Source organism: Arachis ipaensis, chromosome B4, assembly GCF_059453495.1.
Source record: "Arachis ipaensis isolate K30076 ecotype BB chromosome B4, ASM5945349v1, whole genome shotgun sequence".
In the NCBI taxonomy this organism is placed as follows: domain Eukaryota; kingdom Viridiplantae; phylum Streptophyta; class Magnoliopsida; order Fabales; family Fabaceae; genus Arachis; species Arachis ipaensis.
This window is the reverse complement of record NC_142439.1, coordinates 51,949,013-51,969,193: the sequence shown is the minus strand read 5'-3', so window position 1 is coordinate 51,969,193 and position 20,181 is coordinate 51,949,013. Positions and strand designations below refer to the sequence as shown.

Sequence of the window (20,181 nt, the reverse complement as noted above, 5' to 3'; positions counted from 1 at the left end):
TTTTCTCTTTGTTGTCAGGAAACACTTTGATTTCTCCTTCTTCTTCCTAAATGTTGCTTCATGCTTTAAGGTTCTTGTTTCCTTTCCTGCAAAGAGTAATGAAGTTGCTTGCTCCTCAAGCACTTAAGTGGTTAGCTCAACTATGTGTGGGTAAGTATCGGATTCTTAAGTTGGTGTGTGAACATCAAACTTAGTCTCCCACTTACTTCTCTGTGTTCTTTGAATCCTTGAGTTATCTTGGAATGATGTTGCTACTAAGGGTTTTAAGCATTTCTGTGACTGCTTAGAATAGTTGTTCCTTTCACATAATTCAAAGGTTGTTGTGTTCAGTTGATCTTTATGGTGGAACACCAAACTTAGAGTCACACATTCCCCTTTGACTTATGGATCCATGAATTCATTGTTTGGTGTGAAACACCAAACTTAATTCTTTGCAATGCACAGAAACTACTTTACCCCTTTTATTGAAACAAATAAAAGAAACAGCAAAAAGGTATTACCTCAGGTTGGGTTGCCTCCCAACAAGCGCTTGTTTAACGTCATTAGCTTGACGGTCAGCTTCCTCAGTTGAGGTGATATTTAACTTTGTCCTTCTCCTCCACATCTCCCAAGTAATGTTTGAGTCTTTGACCGTTAACAATGAAGGTTCGTTGCGACTTTTCTTCCATGATTTCTACTTGTCCATAGTTGGAGACCTTGGTGACAAGGAATGGTCCAGACCACCTTGATTTTAACTTCCCTGGAAATAGCTTTAGCCTAGAATTGTAGAGCAATACTTTTTGCCCTTCTTTAAATTTCCTTGGGGCTATGTTGCTGTCATGCTTCTTCTTTGCTCTTTCTTTGTAAATTTTGGCATTCTCATAAGCTTCCGCTCTGAATTCTTCCAATTCTTGAATTTGCAACATCCTTCTTTCTCCAGCGGCTTTATTGTCCAAGTTCAGAAGTTTCAAGGCCCAGTATGCCTTGTGCTCCAACTCCAATGGCAGATGGCAAGCTTTTCCATATACTAGTTGGTAAGGAGACATTCCAATTGGTGTTTTGAAAGCTGTCCTATATGCCCAAAGAGCATCATCTAGCTTAATCGACCAGTCCTTTCTTGAAGTTCCCACAGTTTTTTCCAGGATTCTTTTGAGTTCTCTGTTAGATATTTCGGCTTGCCCACTTGTCTGTGGATGGTATGGTGTGGCTACCCTGTGTTTGACTCCATATTTTAGGAGCAATGCCTCTAATGGTTTGTTGCAAAAGTGGCTTCCTCCATCACTGATGATTGCTCTTGGAACCCCAAAACGGCAAAAAATGTGTTTTCTGAGGAAGTTCATGACTACCTTATTATCATTGGTTGGAGTTGCTATTGCTTCAACCCATTTGGAGACATAATCTACTGCCACAAGAATGTAATTATTCGAGTATGAGGAGGGAAATGGTCCCATGAAATCTATCCCCCATACATCAAACAATTCTAGTTCCAGAATGAATTGTTGTGGCATTTCATTTCTTCTTGGCAGGTTCCCAGCTTTCTGGTATTCAGGGCAGTGCTTCACTAATTCTTTTGCATCTTTGAAAATAGTAGGCCAATAAAAACCACACTGCAACACCTTAGCTGCTGTTCTTTCCCCTGCAAAGTGCCCTCCATAAGTGGAGCCATGGCAGTCCCATAAAACTTCCCTTCCTTCTTCCTCAGATATGCATCTTCTGAGTATGCCATCGGAACATTTTTTGAACAAGTATGGTTCGTCCCAGATGAAGTATTTGGCATCATTTACCAATTTCTTCTTTTGATGTTTGTTAAATTCCAAAGGTAAACTCCCAGTGGCCTTGAAGTTTGCTATGTCTGCAAACCAGGGTGCTTTGTGAATTAGCATGAGTTGTTCATCAGGAAAGCACTCATTTACATGTGTGCTTTGTGTGCTTCCTTCTTCACATGGTATCCTTGATAAATGATCTGCCACCTTGTTCTCTACACCCTTCTTGTCTTTGATTTCAATGTCAAATTCCTGCAACAAAAGAACCCATCTAATAAGTCTCGGTTTAGATTCTTGTTTGGCAAGTAAATATTTTAACGCTAAATGATCAGTGAAAACAATGACTTTAGATCCAATGAGATAAGATCTAAATTTTTCAAATGCAAAGACTATTGCCAAGAGTTCTTTTTCAGTGGTTGTGTAATTCCTTTGGTTAGCATTCAAGACTTTACTGGCATAATAAATCACATGTACCAAATTGTCTTTCCTTTGTCCTAACACTGCCCCAATAGCATGGTCTGATGCATCACACATCAGTTCAAACGGTAAGTTCCAATCAGGTGGGGCAATGATAGGTGCAGAGGAAAGTTTTTGCTTCAAAAGTTCAAAGGCTAGCATGCAATTTCCATCAAATACAAAGGGTGTATCAGAGACAAGCAAGTTACTCAAAGCTTTGGCTATTTTAGAAAAGTCTCTAATAAACCTTCTGTAAAAACCAGCGTGGCCCAAAAAGCTCCTAACTGCCTTGACATTACTTGGTGGAGGTAGTTTTTCAATGATTTCCACCTTAGCTCTGTCCACCTCCATGCCTCTATTAGAGATTTTGTGGCCAAGGACTATTCCTTCTGTGACCATGAAATGACACTTTTCCCAGTTTAATACTAGATTAGTCTCTTGGCACCTCTTAAGCACCAAGGCAAGGTGGTGTAGGCATCTGGGAAAAGAATCCCCAAACACAGAAAAATCGTCCATGAAGACCTCAATAAATTTTTCAATCATGTCCGAAAAGATGGACAGCATGCATCTTTGGAAAGTGGCAGGTGCATTGCACAATCCAAAGGGCATGCGTCTATAAGCAAAAACTCCATATGGACAAACAAATGATGTTTTCTCTTGATCACTAGGATCAACTACTATTTGGTTGTAGCCTGAATATCCATCCAAGAAACAATAGTAAGCATGTCCGGCAAGCCTTTCAAGCATCTGATCCATGAATGGGAGTGGGAAATGATCTTTTCTGGTGGCTTCATTGAGCTTCCTGTAGTCTATGCACATCCTCCACCCAGTAACGGTTCTTGTGGGTATGAGTTCGTTCTTCTCATTTGGCACCACCGTTATGCCACCTTTCTTGGGAACTACATGGATGGGACTAACCCATGGGCTATCAGAAATGGGGTAGATTACCCCTGCCTGCCATAACTTCCTCACTTCCTTTTGTACCACTTCTTTCATGACGGGATTCAATCTTCTTTGAGCTTGAATGGAGGGTCTAGCATCTTCTTCTAACAAGATTTTATGCATGCATATGGATGAACTTATCCCCTTCAAATCAGCTAGAGTCCATCCAATGGCATCTTGATGAGTTTGCAGCACCTTGATCAATTCTTCTTCTTGTTCTTGGCTCAAGGCCGAGCTAATGATAACAGGGTGACTCTCATCACTACCCAAGTATGCATACTTGAGATTAGGGGGCAATGCTTTGAGCTCAGGTTTTGGTGCTTCCTTTTCTTCTTTCACTTTCTCTGGCCTGCTTAGCATAGTTGTGTCATCATCCTTGATATCACTAACTTCAATATCCTTGGTGAACTCCTCCTCTGCCACTTCCTTTATTGTTTCCTCAAAAGTTTCTTGTACTGCAATGTCCACTACATCAACCCTCATGCATTCCCTTAGTGATTCTGATGGATAGCTCATTGCCTTGAATACATTAAACACCAATTTCTCATCATGGAGTCTAAGAGTGAGTTCACCCTTTTGTACATCTATGATGGCTCCAGCAGTAGCTAGGAAGGGTCTTCCCAGAATTATTGAAGCTTTGGCTTCTTCCTCCATATCTAACACCACAAAATCAGCAGGAAATATAAATTCTCCCACCTTCACCAACAAATCCTCAACTATCCCATGAGGGAATTTAAAAGTTCGATCTGCCAATTGGAGGGCCATTCTTGTTGGTTTGGCCTCTTCAATCTTCATTCTTTTCATCATTGTTAGCGACATCAAATTGATGCTGGCCCCTAAATCACACAAGGCCTTCTCCACCATGACTTCTCCTATAATACAGGGGATTTGGAAACTGCCTGGGTCCTTCAATTTCTGAGGCAATTTGTGCTGAATGATGGCACTGCATTCTTCAGTTAACAACACAGTTTCCTCATTTCTCCAGCTCCTCTTCTTGGTCATCAATTCTTTTAAGAATTTTGCATAGAGTGGCATTTGCTCTATTGCTTCAGCAAAGGGAATGTTGATTTGAAGCTTCTTGAAAATCTCCAAGAACCTGGAGAATTGGCCATCCTTTTCACTTTTCATCAAACGTTGAGGATAAGGTGCTTTAGGTGTGTAAGGCTTCAAGACCTCTTTTTCTTTTTCTTTTGTTGCAAACGGTGTAACAGATTGTCCTTGTTCTTTGTCTTTCACATTTTCCTTTACTTCATCCTCTGTGGTTTCCTTTGAAATCTCCTTTAGATTCTTTCCACTTCTGAGGGTTATGGCCTTACATTCCTCCCTTGCAATAGCCTTAACAGTATGAGAACTGCTTGTCCCAGGGGCTTGCTTAGTCAAATACAAAATTTGATTTTCTAGCTTCTGGATGGCAGCTCCTTGGTTTTGCAAGTTAGAATTTACTTCTTCCTTAAAAGCCTTCAATTCAATTATGTCTTGGCTCATGGTTGCAAGCATTCCTTCCATCCGGTTTAATTGATCTTGAAATTGTTGGTTCGGATTAGGTTGGGTATGTTGATTATTTTGGCCATGATATGATGATTGGGGGTAAGTGTTTTGTGTGGCTTGGTATGATCTTTGGTTGGAGTTTTGGTATGTGGAATTGTTTTGTTGGTTGTGGTTGTAAGGTTTGTGGTTTTGTGGTTGGGTTTGTTGGTTTCCCCACCCAAAGTTTGGGTGGTTTCTCCAGCCTGGATTGTAAGTGTTGGAGTGTGGATCATATGATTGCCTTTGTTGGTTTCCCACATAGTTAACCTCATCCCAATCACCTCCTTCAATGCCTACTTCCTCTTGATCTTGTGTGTGTATTGCAGCCACTTGCTTTGTTTCTAATTGCCTGGTAAGCTCTGCTAGTTGCTTGGCAAACACCTTGTTTTGGGCTAGAATTGTATCGACATGGTTCAGCTCCATGACTCCCTTAGTGTTGTGCCTTTCTGATGCATAGTAGTACTCATTCTCAGCCACTGTCTCGATCACTTCAATGGCTTCTTCCACGGTCTTTTTCTTGTTCAATGAACCTCCTGATGAATGGTCTACAGCCTTCCTTGATTCATAAGAGAGCCCATCATAGAAGATGTGCAATTGCACCCAATCATGGAACATGTTTGGTGGGCATTTCCTTGTCAAGTCCTTGAATCTCTCCCATGCCTCGTAGAGAGTTTCACCATCTTGTTGTCTAAAAGTCTGGACCTCAGATCGAAGCCTATTGACCTTTTGTGGAGGGTAGAAACGTGCCAGAAACTTGCCTTCCACCTCATCCCATGTGGTTAGACTCCCCCTTGGGAATGATTCCAGCCACTTAGCTGCCTTGTCCCTAAGTGAAAATGGGAACAAGAGCAGTTTATAGGCATCTTCCTGGACTCCATTGGACTTCACAGTGTCACAAATTCTCAGGAATTTTGTGAGATGTTGGTTTGGGTCTTCATTAGCACTTCCTCCAAAGGAACAATGATTTTCCACCAATGATATTAGCTGTGGCTTGAGCTCAAAATTGTTGGCCTGAATGGGTGGTTTCTGGATGCTACTACCACAATTCCCAGAGGTTGGGTTTATGTATGAACTAAGAACCCTCCTCTCAGGAATGGCATTGTTTCCATCAGCTCTCTCATGGTTGTGAACTTCTCTATCCATGTTGAGATCTAGAGCTTCCTCAAAATTGTCCTCAGATTCTCCTTCAGATTCCTCTTCTCCCACTACTCTCTTCCCTCTTGCTTCCCTTCTAAGTCTATGAAGGGTCCTTTCCGGTTCGGTATATGGAGGAGTTGATGTCTCTCCTTTCCTACCTGTCATACAAGAACACAGCTCAAACACAAACAGGTAAAATACTCTTGGTTAATGGAAGAGTATGGTCAGCTCAATTGAGGAATTAATTCAAACAGTTAGTGAGTCAGTGAGTTAGTTGCATGAATTTAAAGGCATAAAGAAGGAAAGCATGTAACCAAGTGCAGAAATTAAAATTCAACAAGTATTTAGAACAGAATTAACAAAGCAAGAGAAAATTGCTCAATCTAGTTAGCTTCCAATTTGAGAATTGTCAATCGAAAACCAATCCCCGGCAACGGCGCCATAAACTTGATGCGCATAAACGTGTTATGCTACGATTTAGGAAATTGCACGATCGGCAAAATTCCTTCCGGCAAGTGCACCGGTTATCGTCGTCAAGTAAAAACTCACAATAGAGTGAGGTCGAATCCCACAAGGATTGGTTGAGTGAGCAATTCGGATTAGAAGTGTGTTCTAGTTGAGCGGAATCAAGATTTGAGATGAGAATTGCGGAATGTAAAATTGGCGGGAAAAGTAAATGACAAGAAAATTAAATGGCTGAATCTTAAATTGCATGAATTAAAGAGCAGAATGTAAATTGCTGAAATTAAAAGGGAATGGGGATGATTGCAAGAATTGAATTGCAGAATGTAAAGAGAAAGTGGAAATCAGAAATGGGGAATTCATTGGGTTTAGGAGATATTGAAATCTCCGAATCAAAACATGTAAATCTCTTCCTCAACCAATGCATTCATTGAATTTTGCTTGGCAATCTTATATGATTGGATCCCAATTCCTTGGCTCACCAATGCTCTCTAAAAACAAACAAATTCCCAATCCCTTGGTTTAAATGTTCATAAGAAGAGATGATGCTTGATCACTGATTATACCACACAATTTCATGAACCACAATTTGGTAGGATTACATGTCACAATATCCATCCAAACCCCAATCCAATCCACTGTGAGAAAGCTTCTCTAGCATGAATCCTCCATTCCTTTCCCAAGGCTCCGAAGGATTCCAAGTATGAGTAGTCTCTTTCCCAAGACAACTACTCAATGGAATTAGATCGAGAAGCTTTCTAACAAAATTCAAGAGAAAAGATTGAAGAAGAAGATACACTATTATTGATTCATTGAATTACAATAGAGCTCCCTAACCCAATGAAAGGGGGTTTAGTGAATCATAGCTCTGAATTCAATTACAACGAAAAAGAAACTAGCTAAAAATCAAAGTAAAAGTCCTCTTCTAACTTAACTTCTATCCTATTTATACACTTTCTATATTGAGCTTCAGTTGTGCTTCTTGGGCTTTGAGGCCTCTCCTTGCTTTCCTTTTGTCTTGGGTTTATGATCCATAATCTTGATGAGGTTGTTGATCCAAATCCTGTAACATTTATTGAGCCAACTTAGTGATAATCAAATAATGGCACATGACTCAATAAATGAGATTTCAAACTCATCAATCCCTCAGGCCCAATCCCATAAACCATGATATTCAATTGGGTTTCATACCAAAGTAAGTTTAAGTTAATAATTGTGCTCAAAGACTAACTTAAATCACAATATTTTTGGCCCAGAAACCTTTTTTCAAGAGTGGCGTTTAAGTTGTAGTTTAAGCTTAAACTGCAACTTAAACGCCAGACACTTCCAGTGATGCCATTTGTAGAAGCACGTTTAAGCTTCAGTTAAGGTTAAACTGAAGCTTAAACGTGGAAATGGAAGAAGGTAGCCCTGGAGAGTCATGTAGTCGAACACGTTTAAGCTTCAGTTTAAGGTTAAACTGAAGCTTAAACGTGGAGATAGGAAGGGCAGCCCTGGAGGTCGAACACGTTTAACCTCCAGTTTGAGGTCAAACTGGAGGTTAAACGTGGAAAAGGGTGGAGGCATACTGGAGGTCGAACACGTTTAACCTCCAGTTTGAGGTCAAACTGGAGGTTAAACGTGGAAGCTTGGAATGGTGGCCCTGGAGGTGTCGAACACGTTTAACCTCCAGTTTGGGGTCAAACTGGAGGTTAAACGTGGAGATGGAGAGAGCAACCCTGGAGTGAAAAAAACTATCGAACACGTTTAAGCTCCAGTTTGAGTCAAACTGGCGCTTAAACGTGGAATGGCCCCTGGTACTCTTCCTGGTTCTGGCGTTTAACCTCCAGTTTGAGGTCAAACTGGAGGTTAAACGTGGAACTCCTCCCTGGGTGGCATACTCATTCTGGCGTTTAACCTCCAGTTTGAGGTCAAACTGGAGGTTAAACGTGGAATGCTCCTTAAGTGAGGCTTTTCATTCTGGCGTTTAACCTCCAGTTTGAGGTCAAACTGGAGGTTAAACTTCAATCCCAGCATTTCTTATCCTTCATGATTTTGGCGTTTAAGCTCCAGTTTAGGCTTAAACTGGAACTTAAACTCCACATGTGATATTCAAGCTTCCTTTATTGATTTTGTTGCTTCTTTGCTTAGCCTCTTCTTCCCTGAAATCATCCAAACAATTGCATCAAAGTCTTGCAAAACTTCATGAGAAATCTTTCATTCATAGCATTTAAGTAATATAACTAAAACTCATGGAATTTGCATCGAAATCATATTGTTTGGATGGTTCATTACTTTGTTCTTCATTTAACCATTTTTGGTTACTTTAAGCTCAAGAAAATGCATAAAACAACTAAAACTAACAGAAAAATGCTCGTGAAACTAGCCTATGATGCCTTGGCATCACTAACTCCATTACTCCTCTCCTTTGTGATGGTTGGCATTGCCTTTGATGCGCAAAGAAATACTGATTATTAGCCACCATGTCAACAAGATTCTGGGCTTCCTCAGCAGTTTTCATCAGTTGTAGTGAACCTCCAGCAGAATGATCTAATGCCTCTTGAGATTTCAATGTCAGGCCTTCATAGAAATTTTGCAGCACGTCCCATTCATTGAACATCTCTGGGGGACACTTTCTGATTAAGGCTTTGTACCTCTCCCATGCTTCATACAAGGATTCGGCATCTAATTGTGTGAATGTCTGCACCTCGGTTTTCAGCCTGATGACTCTTTGGGGTGGGTAGAATTTGGTTAGAAATTTGGTCACCAAGTCATCCCAACTAGTGATGCTTCCTTGGGGAAAAGTTTCAAGCCATTGTGTGGCCTTGTCCCTTAATGAAAACGGGAACAGCAGGAGCTTGTAAGTTTCAGGATTCACACCATTGGATTTGACAGTGTCACAAATCCTTGAAAAGGTAGATAGATGTTGATTTGGGTCCTCCAATGGTCCTTCCCCAAACGAGCAGTTGTTTTGGACTAATGTGATGAGTTGTGGCTTCAGTTCAAAGTTATTTGCATTGACATTAGGGGTGAGAATGCTGCTTCCACAATGTCTAGCATTTGCAAAGGTGTAGGAGGAAAATACTCTCCTCTGTTGTGGGTGATTGTTAACTCCTTCTCCTGGATTAGATGTATCTCCTTCCATCTCGTGATATTCTTCCTCAGATTCTTCTTCTCCAACAATATTTTTCCCTCTTTCAGCTCTTCTTAATCTTCTAAGAGTTCTCTGGTCAGCTTCAGATAAAACAGGAATGGATCTCCATGTACCTGACATACAAACAAATCAAAAGAAACACCAACAATAACACTTCAATCTATTGCTAGAATGAAGTTTAGTTTAAGCAAAAATTTGAACAGTTAGTGGGTTAGTCCAAGATTAAAGAATCAGAAAAGAAAAAGTGCTTGATCTAGATCTCCACTTCACGTAATCATTGTCAATCTATTTCAATCCCCGGCAACGGCGCCAAAAACTTGATGGGCGGAAAACGATCCGACACAAAACTCACCGGCAAGTGCACCGGGTCGCATCAAGTAATAATAACTCAGGTGAGTGAGGTCGATCCCACAGGGATTGAAGGATTGAGCAATTTTAGTTTAGTGGTTGATTTAGTCAAGCGAATCAAGTGTTGTTTGAGTGATTTGTGATTAACAGAAATTAAATTGCATGAAAAGTAAAGGGAGAGGGGTAGATTGCAGAAAATTAAAGAGAACGGAAAATAAAAGTGCTGAATCTTAAAGAACAAGAAATTAAATTGGCAGAAACTTAGAACGCAAGAAATGTAAATTGCAGAATCTTAAAGTGCAAGGAATGTAAATGGCTTGAATTATAAAGGGGAGTGGGAATTGGATTTGCAGAAGTTAGACCAGGAAAAGTAAATTTGCGATGAACAGAAAAGTAAAAGATGGATTCAATTAAACCGGATCTCAAATGACAATGAGAACAAGCTTGGTGTAGAAATGAAACAAGGAAATTTAAATTTAAAGATGTAGATCTCAGGACTCAAGAGACTAGATAACCAAGTCTAGATCTCAATGCCTTCCTAGATCCAAATTCAGAATTTAATTGCAAGAAAATTTAAGATGCAGCAGTAGAAGAAAAGAAATGGAATCGCAACTTCTCAATGATGCAGTAAATCAAACAGAAGAAAATCTCAAGGTGAGATTGAGACAGAATTTCCTCAATTCTCCAACCCAAGATTCAAAACAAGTGTAGATGAAATGTAAAACAAGAAAACTAAGAGGAAGAGAATTCAATTCTCCTTCCCCAAGACTCAGAATCTCCAAATAGCTCAAAACCCAAAAGCTCTCAACTGTAAGTATTAAAAATTCTAAAAAGAAAGCTCCCTACTGCAAGTATTAAAAATTCTAAAAGGGAAGCTCTCAACTGTAAGTATTAAAAATTCTAAAAAGAAAAGCTTTCAACTGTAAGTATTAAAAATTCTAAAAAGAAAGCTCTCTAAAACTTCAAATCCTAAGCTATTTATACACTTTCTTCAAATGATCATTAAGCCTTGAATTGGGCCTTTAGCCTTGATGGAATTGGGTTGATAGTGGCCTCTGTTGATTGCTCTTGGTGTTGGGAGGAAATCCATTAGTGAACCAGGCCATGAACCATTCACGTTTGAGCCAACGTTTGAGGCAAACGTTGACTCAAACGTTACTTGAGTGAGGCATTATGCAGCTAGGCCGTGTGCTGTCTTCCACGTTTGGCTCAACGTTTGAGGTCAAATGTGAGCTCAAACGTGGACCTCCCTTCTTGTATGCTTCTTGGGGGCTACTTTGTCCTCTTGTCGCGTTGCCAATTTTGTGCCCAATAGCGACTATTATATATGGTTGGAAAGCTCTGAATGTCAGCTTTCTAACCCACTTGGAATCACCTCAATTGGACATCTACAACTCAAGTTATTCTTGTTTGAAGTATGCCCCTTCATGCTGTTTGGTGCCAACGTTTGACCTCACGTTTGAGTCAAACGTTGGCTCAAACGTTGCCATGCCCAGGAGCTCCAACTCTCTTCTTTTTGGAGCCAACGTTTGACCTCACGTTTGAGGCAAACGTTGGCTCAAACGTTGCTGCCTCCAGGGATGCCATTTCTCTTCTCTTTGGCACCAACGTTTGACCTCACGTTTGAGGCAAACGTTAGCGCAAACGTTGCCTTCCAGGAGCTTCCATCTTCAGCCAATGTTTGACCTCAACGTTTGAGGCAAACGTTGGCGCAAACGTTGGCTTTTCCCAGGGTGTTCTTCAACTGCTACTCACGTTTGGGTTGACGTTTGAAGCAAACGTTAGCTCAAACGTGAATTCCATTTTCTCAAACCCATTCTTGCAACCTTCTTCCATAATGTTGGCACACCTTTTATTTCCTTTCTTCACCTACAAGTAATCAAAACAACCAATCAAAGTATCACAAAATTCACAAGGTTTATAAATCAATTAATTATCAACTAAAGTTAGCTTGAACCTCATGATTTTGTATCAATTAAAAGGTGGTTGATTGATTTAAGGAAACCATGCAATTCCAATTCAAATGGCTAATTTATAATGCAAGAAAGTGCATAAAACTAAATGAAAACAAGAGAAAAGGACTAGTGAAACTAGGCTAAGATGACTTGTCATCAGTGACAATGTTGAATGTCACTAACGTTGGTGTTTCTTCCCCCTTTTAACGTTAGAGGTCACGTTAACTAAGTTAACGTGGACTCTAACGTGGCTACTTGTGAGCATTTGCCAACGTTAGTGACAATGTTAAGTGTCACTAACGTTGGCTCAACTTCCCCTCTCCACGTTAGAGTTCACGTTAACTTAGTTAACGTGACTCTTAACGTGGTCAATGATGGCTTTGAGAGCGTTATTGGCAATCACTTTTCTCATTAACTTTGCAAGTTACCTCCCATTCCTTGCTTCCTTTGGTCCTGAAATCAAGCAATAGAGTGCATCAAAGTTCTAGTACAAGTCATGGGTAATGCAGCATACAATTTGTCACTAAACTCATTTAAAATCCTCATGAAATAATGTAAAATGCACAATGTATGCTTGAATCAAGGTGTAAGTGAATATCTACCCAAAACTAGCTTATTTCCTAAGAGAATGCATGAAACTAACCTAAAAACAGTAAAGAAAAGGTCAGTGAAACTGGCCAAGATGCCCTGGCATCACAACACCAAACTTAAAGCTTGCTTGTCCCTAAGCAGGTACTGGAACAAGAGAATGATGAATGGAATGCCAAGAGCAATGAGTCATTCTTGTGGAAGTCATATCACTGATTTTATGGTGGTTTCATGCATAGCAACTTAGGTTCATTCCTTTACTGGCTTTCAGACCTTTATCATGTCCTAAAACACTCACTTTGCTTACATCCCATGAGACTTTTATTCATTGATCTCTTTATTGTCATTTCAGAGCTTATTGGTGTTCTTAGGCTAAGTGCTCTGTAAGGGAGCAACTTTTTAAGATAAGCTTTCAGCCAACACTCCCGAACCAGTTGGTTCAAGGTGCTAGGTGTTGAAGCACCCCTAAGGACTTACTCCCTCAAGTCTCTCCCCCATACATACACACCACAGGCATATAGTTCATTTATTTTCCTTCTTGAGACCTTGGTGTCCAGCACCTCTTTAGGTTACTAAGTGCTCTGTAGTGAGGGTTACTCTTGATAATGGACTTTCAGCTGATAATCCCGGGTTAGTTAACCCAAGTTATCAAGTGATAAAGCACCCCTAAGAGCTTATTCATCCAAGTAGATCCCTCACACAGAACACCACAGACACATATCTTAAGATCAAAACCATTGGTGCCTAGCCTTATTGCTTACTCTTTTTTCTTTTGTTTTTCCACTTTCATTATTCTTTTCTCTTTCTCTTATTAGGATCTTGTCATATACTTAGTCTCATGAGTATATTCAAAGCAAAGTATTCAGGCCAGATAGTTGTCATCCCACCTTATGGTTGAACCAAATTAGCTAACTTATGATCATACCACAAACTCATGAATGTACTCCATAGTATGAACTCCATTCTGGTCTTTTGAAACATAAACATTCTATCTTCATTTGATTCAAAAGGAACAAGCATACAAGTAAGTAAAGTAAGGATGCAGTGATATAAAGACTAGCACACAGAGACCTATTCAGAAAGAAAACTTAAAAGACAGAATTTAAAAAGATTCAAACTAACATGGAAGCATGTTCTATTTCATACAAGATCTTCCTTATTTAAAGCATAGAAAACGATGGACCAAAAAGAACTCCACCACCTGTCATTCATGTGGATGCCCATGCTCCCATCCTTGCTTGTCCTCATTGTGTCTCTCTTGAGTGCTTGTACTTCCACTTCCCTTGCCTTTTCCAAGCAGCTTCTTCCAGAAGCCAGTATCTTCCATCTTCTTCTTTAGTGCTTCTTTCTGCTGTTTCACCTTCCCTTCTTCTTGCACTACCAATTCTTTTTGGACCTCATTATATGTGGGAATGGCATAGTGAAGATGATGCAAATGATTAGACATGTAATTCAACATTCCTTGAGTGTTTACATAGAACTCCTCCCTATGTAGTTGCCTTCCTTCATTGAGTACACTGAACTCATTGAAAGTTTTCATTTGGGCTATTTGCCGCTGGTTGAGTTCTTGCAAGTGCTTCTTTTGAAGCTCTTGCCTCTCATTCACTTGGTTGATGGCTTGAGTGAGCTGGGAGTAGTGTTCCTGCTGCTGCTCCATTTGTTATTTTTGCCATGCTTCCTGTTGGCTCAGCCAGTTGGATTGAAGGTTCAGTATTTGCTCTTGTCCTTCCATATCTCTCATCCCCAGATCCTCAATGGCTTTTAGAAGGTGACTCATGTTCAAGTTGGCTGGATCATAATACTCTCCTTGTTGATATTCTTCCTGATGAGGTCCCTTTTGGTGAACTCTTTCTTTTTCTTTTGGTTTCCCTATTTGTGGCCTTCTTTGTTGCTGAGCAGGTGTAGTATAAACCAATCGCTCGAGTGTAACTGGCCTCCCTGTGTTCACCCAGTCTGGATTGCTGTCCTCAAATACTACCTTGGCCTTGTTGCATAAGCGGAGAATGGTGCTGGGGTACCAAAGCCTGGCACCTGAATCAACCTTCTCAGCCGAATCTTGAATCCCCTCGGTGATGAGCTCATTCACATTGATTTCCCCACCCTGTATTAAGCAATGCACCATAGTAGCTCGATTGATGTTTACCTCTGAATTATTTGCAGCTGGTAGAATGGACCTCCTTACAAGTTCGAACTACCCCTTGGCTTCAGGGCTCAGGTCTCCCCTCTTGATGAACTTGGGTCTCCCATCTGTGTACCTCTCCCAGTCAGCTGCTATAACACAGATGTCTGACACTATCTCTAAGAGCTCATCATTATCAGGGCTTCTACTTAACTTTGCCTGATAACTGTCTTCATCAAAATGAGGTGATTTCAGGTGAAGAGCTCTCGTTATGGCATTTGGGCTGAAGTCCACCTCCTTTTCTCTCACGTAACTTTTGAAGGTTGGGGCCTTGGTTTTATCTTCTCTTACTACATTTGCATAAAATTCTTTGATGAGGTTTCATTGATCTTCCCCTCTGGACTTGTGAGCAATTGCCACCCCCTCTGTTCGATTTTCTCCAGAATTTGTGGTGACTCATTTGCATTGATTTGGAAGATTAACTCTGGCAATATCTTTCTGGCCCTTATCCGTTTGAATTCACGTTCATGAAAGGCAGTTTTGAATCTCTTCTCATCGAAAGGAACACTCTCCATGGGTTCCTTCCTCTTTTGCCTCTTTGAGCTTCATGATGCCACGAATTGAGTTGCTGTTTTGAGGGGGTTGGAGGATACGGATAGATGAGGAATAGGTTGGCTAGGACAGAGTGTGATGAGGGGGGTTGAGCAAGCCGAAAGTATGAAGTGTGGAGAATGGGAATTTGAGTGTGAGGAATGAGCATGCACTAAGGTTCACTTATATAGGGAGATCACGAGTGGATGGAAGGTGTGGATTGCAAGGATTGTTGCTTGATGGACGGTTGGGGTTGTGTATGAAGGAAGGACAAGGATCATCACTTAATGAGAGTGATTGGTTCGGTCTTCAAGGGTCTTCCGTCTCCAATGTTGCATGGCAACGTTTCCCCATGCGTTCCCTCTTGAGACATGTGTGTAGTGTTCTTCATTAAGTGGCGGAATCTCCCCCCATTTAATTGTCCAATCAATCCCCTTCAATGCTCTTTTCCTTTTTCCTATAAGAATTAAAATAAGGAAAAAAAATCAAACTCTACGGCTAGAATAATAAAGAGAAAAAAAATAGTTTTTATATTTATGAATTTCAACTAGCCAACTACTTGTGTATCCTTATAGGCAGATTGATGGCACCTTGGGGTGACACCAAACTTAGTTTGGAGCACTGTGATGAAAAGTTTTGTTCAAAGCTCCAAGAGTTCTACTTTGAACACCAAACTTGTTCTTCACTATATACTGCATGATAAAGATTTCACCAAGTGTTTTCAAGTTTGGGTTGAAATTCATAAACATTGCTTTTTTTCACTATTTTCTAAAAACATATAAAACATGGGTTGCCTCCCATGAAGCGCTTCTTTAGCGTCATTAGCTTGACGTTTTTCCCTCATCAAGGTGGTTGGTAGTGCTTAAAGTCCTCCCCTCTTGCTGTGGACTTATATCCATTGGTTGGATCAATGATTTCTACATGTTCCAGGGAAAGAACTCTGTTGATAGTGAAGACCTTAGGTAACTGAGATGGTACAGTTGGGAGATTAGGGGGAATATCTGGGAAGTAAGCTGAGACAACTCTATCCCCTGGAGAGAAGTCTTCCGTAGGGATCTTCTTGTTCCTCCACCTCCTTGGTACCTTCTTCTTTGTTTCTTTTGAGGTTGCCTTGCCCTCGGTGACCTCTTTTTCTAAAGGAGTTGTGATGCTGTATTTACCTGCCTCTAGAGGTTTAGGTTCCTCCAACTTTTCTTTGAGCTGTGGCAATTGCTGTTTTCCTTGTTTGTCAATTAAGGGGATCTTAGAATGAACTGGCTGTGCTTCAGTGCTTGTTTCCTCTTTCTGTGTTTTATTATCATTTGTGCTTAGTTCCTTGTCCTCTTGATCTGTTTCTTGTGAGAGTTTGAAAACATTGAAGCTGAGTCGTTCATCATGGATTCTCAATATTAGCTCCCCTTTCTCTACATCGATAAGTGCTCTGGCCGTAGCTAGGAATGGTCTTCCCAATATGATTGGGTGAGTGTGACTCTCTTCCATGTCCAGGATGACAAAGTCTGTTGGGAGAAAGTATTTCCCAACTTTTAGCAACACATTTTCCACCACTTCTGTTGCTTGCTTTTGAGTTTTGTCAGCCAGTCTGATGATTACATCTGTGGGCATTATCTCATTGATCTGCAGCTTCTTCACCAGGGATAAGGGCAGTAAGTTGATGCTGGCCCCCAAATCACATAGTGCTCTATCGAACATAGTTTCACCTATGGCACAAGGGATGTGAAAACTCCCTGGGTCTCTTCTTTTTGTAGGTAACTCAGGTTGAATAAGGGCACTACATTCCTTGTTCATCACTATAGTCTGGCCTCCTTTGAGTGAGCTTTTCCTGGGAAGAAGTTCCTTCATATACTTGATGAATGCAGGCATTTGTTGAATTGCCTTGATGAATGGTATGTTTACATGCAGAGATACAAACAAGTCTAGGAACCTTGAGTATATTCTCTTTCCCACAGCACCATTGAGCAGTTGAGGGAAGGGTGCATAGAGCTTCAGCAGCTCTTGTTGTGAGATTTCTGGTTCTTGGTGATCTCTATCCTCCTCCTTTGTTGAGTTGTCTTCAGGTTGTTCGAAAAGTTTCCCTTGCTTGTCTTCAGTCTTTTGATCACTTGTAGTGACCATTTTGCAATCTTCCCATCTTACTTTCTTTGCTTCTCCTTTGGGGTTTTTCTCCGTGTCACTTGGGAAGCTATCAGTAGGTTTGGGAATCTTCTCAGCTAAACATCCCACTTGGAATTCCAGCTTCCTAATGGTCTCTCCCTGGTTCTTAATATTGGCTCGCACCTCCTCTTTGAACACCTTATTTTCTTGAATCTCTTGGCATATTTCTTCAAGTAAGGTTTCAATCTTAGAGAGCTTGTCATCAATTGATGGGTGATTCGGAGCAGATGTGCTGTTTTGGTTTTGATAGGCGTGTGGAGAAGTGTTGTTGTGGGGGTGTTGAGATGTCCTCTGTGTGAATTGTTGGGGAGCTGAATTGTTGTTGGAGTTGTAACGTCTCTGGTCTTGGTTTTGATCTTGCTGACTTCCCCACCCAAAGTTTGGGTGGTTTCTCCATCCAGGGTTGTAGGTCTTTGAGTATGGATCATAGTTTTGCCTTGGTGAATTCCCAATGTAGTTGGCTTGCTCCTGACTACCCTCTGCTTCTTCATTTACTCCTTCTTGGGTTGTTGATGAAGTGGAGATTGCTGCTACTTGGTTCCTCTCCATCTTCTTGGTGAGGTCAGCCAGCTGCTGGGTAATGAGCTTGTTTTGGGCCAACAGAGCATCTACATTGTTTAGCTCCATTACTCCTCTTGTGTTCCCTCTTTCGGAAGCATAGAAGTAGTCGTTCTCTGCTACTGTTTCAATAACATCTATGGCTTCCTCAATAGTCTTCTTCTTGTTCAAAGATCCTCCGGATGAATGGTCTACGGCCTTCTTTGACTCATAAGAGAGCCCTTCATAGAAAATGTGCAGCTACACCCATTTGTTGAACATGTCAGGTGGACACCTCCTTGTTAGGTCTTTAAACCTCTCCCATGCTTCATATAGAGTCTCACCATCTTGTTGCCTGAAAGTTTGAACCTCAACTCTCAGCCTATTGATTCGTTGAGGAGGGTAAAATCTTGCTAAGAATTTGTTCACCACATCCTCCCAAGTTGTCAAGCTCTCCTTTGGGAAAGACTCCAGCCATTTGGCTGCTTTATCCTTAAGTGAGAATGGAAACAAGAGCAGTCTATAGGTGTCAAGATGAACACCATTAGACTTCACTGTGTCACATATCCTCAGAAAGGTGGTTAGATGTTGATTGGGGTCTTCTTGAACACCTCCTCCAAACGAACAGTTGTTCTGAACAAGGGTGATGAGCTGTGGTTTAAGTTCAAAGTTGTTGGCATGGATTGTTGGCTTTTGGATGCTACTTCCACAATTGCCTGGGTTTGGATTGATGTAAGAGCCCAAAACTCTTCTATCCTCACCAGCATGATTTGCTCTACCTCCTCCCCCATGGTTGTGATCCTCTTCTTCATAATGGTTTTCCATGTTGTCTTCCAGGTTTGGTTCAAAGAATTCCTCCTCTTTCTCAGCACCAACCACTTTCTTTCCTCTTGCCTCCCTCCTTAATCTAAGGAAGGTCCTCTCAGGTTCAGAATCGAAGGAAGTTGAAGCCCCGCTTCTTCTCCCTGTCATACAACCATCAAGTGCAAGCAAGAAAAGATAGGTGCAGAAAGTATTTTTGTCAGAATTACTGTTAGTTGTGGGTGATGCAATATATCAAACAGTTAGTGGGTTATCAAATAGAATTGAAAATAACAAAGAAAAACAAAAGAGTAGAGGGGGGAGGGAAGAAGTTTAACTAAAACAGAAAGCAACTCACTCAAACAGAAAATGAAATTCACAAAATAAAAATGCTCAATCTAGTGATCTTCCAATTTAATCATTGTTGATGCACAATCAATCCCCGGCAACGGCGCCATAAACTTGATGCGGGTGGAAACTGTCTCTCAATAAATTTCCTTCGGCAAGTGTACCGAATTTGTCGTCAAGTAAAAACTCACAATAGAGTGAGGTCGAATCCCACAGGGATTGATGGATCAAGCAACTTTAATTAGAAGAATGTTCTAGTTGAGCGAATCCAGAATTTGGGTTGAGAGTTGTAGAAAATAAAATTGCGGGAATGTAAATAACAAAAAAGTAAATGCTAAAATTAAAGGACTGGAAGTAAATGACTGAAAGTAAATTGCAGAATTGTAAATGGGAATGGGGGATTTGCTCATAAAAGTAAATGGCAGAAATTAAAGAGAATGGGTAAGATCAGAGATGGGGAGTTCATTGGGCTTAGGAGATATTGCAATCCTCCGGATCAAGTTCATTTTCATCTCTTCCTCAATCAATGCACTCATTGATCTCCTTGGCAATCTTAATTGATTGTATCACAAATTCAATCTCTCAAATCTTGATCAATAGCCAATTCCTTGGTCAATTGCTCATGAGAAGAGATGAAGTATGGTCACTGATTATACCACATGCATTTCCCAAATCAAGTATTGAGAGGGTTATAGTCACATACCCATCCAAACCCTATTTGGTCCAGCATGAGAAAGCATTTCTAGCTTGATCTCTTCATTCCTCTTTCAAGGTTCAAAAGAGATCCAAGTTTGAATAGCTTCTTTTCCAAGATAACAACCCAATTGGATGAAGATCGAAAGCTTTCAAGTAAAATCAAGAGAAAAGATAGAAGAAGAATAATGAAAATTAGTATTGATCCATCAAATTACAACAGAGCTTCCTAACCCAATGAAAGGGGTTTAGTTGTTCATAGCTCTAGAAAATGAAAACAAAGATGGAGAATACATCAGAAAACTAGAAAATGCAGAGAAAGTAAAATACAGAGAGTAGTTCTCTTTTCCAACTTTTTGAACCCCCCTAAACAATTCAAAGCTACTCCTATATATACTACTTCTCTCAGCTTCTGGTTGGCTCTTCAAGTCTTGGGCCTTTGGATCTTGAGTTTGAAGCAGTTTTCTTCTTCATTTGGGCTTGGCTTTATTTGCAGAGAGAAAGTGTGAAGTGGGCAGAGACTTTAGCTCAGGACGTTAGGGTGTTAACGTTTAGTGAAAATATGAGTTCGAGAACGTTAGTGACAATCAACTTTCTCACTAACGTTCCTAAGTAAAAGCCACGTTAACTTCAACGTTAGTGGCACAAACG

General features: G+C 40.6%; 2 non-coding genes across 2 annotated transcripts; both read left to right on the top strand.

The window, feature by feature from the left end:
• Window positions 1-5,280: 5,280 nt before the first annotated feature.
• Window positions 5,281-5,384, top strand: LOC148567556 (small nucleolar RNA R71). The gene has a single exon (XR_015882789.1). It is a non-coding gene; the product is annotated as a small nucleolar RNA R71 (small nucleolar RNA).
• Window positions 5,385-17,968: 12,584 nt separating this feature from the next.
• LOC148567555 (small nucleolar RNA R71) lies at window positions 17,969-18,072 on the top strand. The gene has a single exon (XR_015881659.1). It is a non-coding gene; the product is annotated as a small nucleolar RNA R71 (small nucleolar RNA).
• The last annotated feature ends 2,109 nt before the right edge of the window (window positions 18,073-20,181 follow it).